Source organism: Sorghum bicolor, chromosome 10 (genome assembly GCF_000003195.3).
Source record: "Sorghum bicolor cultivar BTx623 chromosome 10, Sorghum_bicolor_NCBIv3, whole genome shotgun sequence".
In the NCBI taxonomy this organism is placed as follows: domain Eukaryota; kingdom Viridiplantae; phylum Streptophyta; class Magnoliopsida; order Poales; family Poaceae; genus Sorghum; species Sorghum bicolor.
Genome location: NC_012879.2, coordinates 32,681,237 through 32,684,977, shown reverse-complemented (window position 1 = coordinate 32,684,977; position 3,741 = coordinate 32,681,237). Strand labels below are relative to the sequence as shown.

Sequence of the window (3,741 nt, the reverse complement as noted above, 5' to 3'; positions counted from 1 at the left end):
TTCCAGAAATACGTGTTCTCTGTTTTTCTGGGACAGAACCTGGAACTTTGTTTAAATGGCCTCTTTAACTTATGAATCTTGCTGTGATGTTCAAAGATGATTTGTAGCAAATTTCATAAGCTTTCCAGAATGTCCTCACTCACGTTTGTTGGATCTGCCTAGCACTAGTTATGATTTGTTTACTGAGCTAAACCTGCTAGATGATGCTTGCTGTTTTAGGTTATCATGATAGGTTTTGGGCTTAGTTAACTTACTATCTTGTGTAAACTTGTTATAACTGTGTTACTCCATAAATGAGTATCCAGTGAGTCCATTATGTTATCAAGCATTCATCTTTTAGCATGTACACCTTCTTATACATCAAGCATGCAATAGGTGCATCGAACGCGACCGCCTCCTACGAGCTGCAAGTGAACCCCGAAGGCCAGGAGGGCAACACAGAGGTGGAGGTCCAGCAAGTCGGACTCGAGGAGCCCGAAGAAGAAGTTGAGTGCCCGAGTCACGAGCCAGCCTCGTTCGTCAAAGGCAAGCCCCGGAGCATTCTAAGCCTCCGTTTACTTCGAAAGTTTACTTAAAATGTTATATCTATTGCTGCATTAAGTATAGGAGTTGTGATGAATCCTTTGCTGCATTTTACTCCATCCTTGTCCAGATAACTCATTACACCTTGGTTATAGAGTTAGGATCCAGTAGCAGCTTAGCCATGCTTAATCAGTAGAAGTCGGGTGATTTCCTGCTGCGCGATATAGGGTTGTGTCGGTATACGATGGTATATATGTGCTATTGTGAATGGAACCTGATTTAGTTGATTTAAGCCGGGCGGAGTTTTGCAAGGTTGTAGTAACTCCGTCTGTGGCAGCTAAGGACCGACCGTTGTACGTCCTCTTGTCATGTTGAACGCATGCCTAACACTTAGTTGGCCGGATAACTCGTTCCGACCGCGAAGCCGAGTAATATGACTCAGGCCGGAAGGTCGATAAGTATAAAGTGCGCACTACCGGAGGAAGTGCGGTGTGCGGGGGACCATTGGCGTAAATCCAAAGGCAGGTGAGTTAAAATTCCTGACCTCCCTGGCAGAGTGGTAGCCCTGGGAGTGCGGCGCTTATCGGAACCGCGATTCCGGAGTTGTATCAAAGGTGACCCGTAGGCTCTCCGGCAGGGGAAGCTTGGGTGAGTGATAGGAATACCCCTCCAGCTGGATAGGAATTCGATTCGAATCGCCGTCTCTCCCGGTTAGTGAGAACTTGACAGAGCAGCGACAAACGTAGCATCCACTAAAGAACTTTGGTTCATGATAATGATGGTAGCCAGGAAAAGTACATGATGAACTGGATATGGTTATTATTGTTTGTAATAATCAAGTGTAGTGCTTTAGTACAGATGCTAATCTAGTAGTAGGCTGATGATGAATAAATATGATGCTCTCACAATAATGTAGTTTTAGGGCAAGCTTTTGGCAAATGTTGAGTCACCCAGCTCTACTTATACTTGGCCTTGCATGATCCTTGGTGTCTTTTATGTTTTACTAGACGGGTAAGTCTAGCTGAGTACATTCTCGTACTCAGGGTTTATTCCCACCTGTTGCAGATGTAATCTTTTATGACGGCTTCTGCAAGACCTCACTACAAGAAATAAGGCTTTACATGACGGTTTGATTCTGTCATAGATAAGTAAAAATCCGTCATAGTTAACTATCTATGACGGTCCATAGGAACGTCATCTATTCCTCGTCATACATTTTTTGGACGAAAACAGAACGTCACACGTTGGTTTTTTGGATCGTCATGGACGAACCATAGGGCAACTATAGGAAGAGACTATGGTGATGAACTAAACCGTCATAGTTTTACTGCCATGTCAACACACATAAACAGTTCATGGTTTTACTGTCATGTCAACACACATAAACTGGAACAAAGCTCATAATTGACAAATATTACCCATCATTTTTATTGAAACTATCAACATTTGTACTTGTACAATATTTCACATGAAATACTAAGTCAATAACCAAGCTACACTCAAGTATCTACAAAACTAAGATGTTGACTTGTACAACACATAACTCGTATGATTTGCTCGCACAACAAAATCTTTCATGACTAATGAAAATAGCCACCATGAGCACCTTGATCCTCTTTCCGCAATTCACATATAGCGTCGTCAAACATCTGCAATGAATACTTGATCATTAATAAAACTCACATGTGCAAAGGTACTATCTTTGAAAAATGCAAGGGTCTTTTGGCCAAGTTAAAACTTCTATATCACAGCTATTTATTGAAGATTGTCAACTTAATATGAAGAAGACAGGAGCATAGACTTGCATGAGAAAACATAGCTAAACTTGCAATAGACCAGCTCTATACTAAGTCTATCCTAGGTCTATTGTGCTTGAAATAATTCCGACATACAGAACAAGCATAGAATTCTGAAACCACAAGCAAAATGGTAGCAACAACCAATAAGATTAGCAGTGTACAAAATGCAAATTGGACAGTGGTACAAATCTTTGTATGCACAATCTAATTCTAAATCTATGTAACATGCATATACCTTTGTTTATTTGTCAATCTTTAGTCCTTCAGCAAGATGGTGTTCTCAACAAGCCTTCAGGTAGGTTTTTGACCAAGGGTCTTTGAAAGCATTCAGGTAGCACTTCGACCAAAGATCTTTGAAATTTCCACTTATACAACATGGTGGATGTAGGTCTTTATTGCTGAAAAATAGTTAATGGATCAGTGGGTTCATATTGGAAAAATGGTAAGATATTTGAAAATGGAAAGGACAGAACAAAATATGACAGCTTCGTCAAGATATTTTTAGGAGTCTAAAAGGAGAGATAACATATAAATAGAACACAATAGTCAATTATCAGGAAACCATTAGAGCAAAATTAATATTTTCTTTCTATCAGCTCAACCCTACAGATATAACTACCACCTTGTTTGTCAATCCTAACTAAACAAACACCTTGGCAGTATCACTCACGCCTCAAATTAGATCAGTACCACATATTGCTACCCAAATCCAGAGAAGTTAAATAAGTCAACAGGGAGTAGAGGCTCACAAGGGATTTGATATCTTCACCAAAATCGCTGTCAAATTTGATGCCAGTATCCTGCGTACAAGGTAGGAGCAAATCACAAAATTGCAGAAATCATAATTAGAAAATCCTAAGCACCCAGTTACTAGCAGCAACAAAACAGTGCTGCTGAGAGTGGTGCTGTCGAGAGTAGCAGCAACAAAACTTCTCATCTGCAAATAAGCTTCCTGCATGAGATATTTTACCCAAAACCCTGCTGAGAGTGGTTCTGTCGAGAGTAGCAGCAACAAAACTTCTCACACCTACAAATACCTTAAGCTGACAATGACTATTTTAATTAAAGGAGAACGTAGAACAGTAAACAATTGTGATTCCCAGAAACAAATATCACCCAAAATAGAAGCTGCATGAGATATTTTACCCAAAATAGAAGATGCATGAGAGGCACTTTACCTTAAATCGGGTTTCCCTGTGACCTTTTGGAATTCAGCAGCACCTATAACAAATTAACACTATAACAAATTAACAGTTCAAGTTAAAGAACCCCACAGAAGGCACTACTAGTAGTAGCAGCAGAAATTGACGAGGATCTTATGGCAATTTAGTTCAGGGCATCAATCCCAAGCTTTTCAAGCACATCCACAATTCCACATCCCCCGCCACCAAAATTAGATTGCCCAAATTAGAAAAGGAGG

At 40.3% G+C, this 3,741-nt stretch overlaps 1 long non-coding RNA gene across 1 annotated transcript; it reads right to left on the bottom strand.

Moving 5' to 3' along the window:
- On the bottom strand, positions 1,924 to 3,183 carry LOC110431298. Its single transcript, XR_002448767.1, has 3 exons — positions 3,071 to 3,183; positions 2,557 to 2,719; positions 1,924 to 2,171 (listed from the first exon to the last, which is right to left on the bottom strand). It is a non-coding gene; the product is annotated as an uncharacterized LOC110431298 (long non-coding RNA).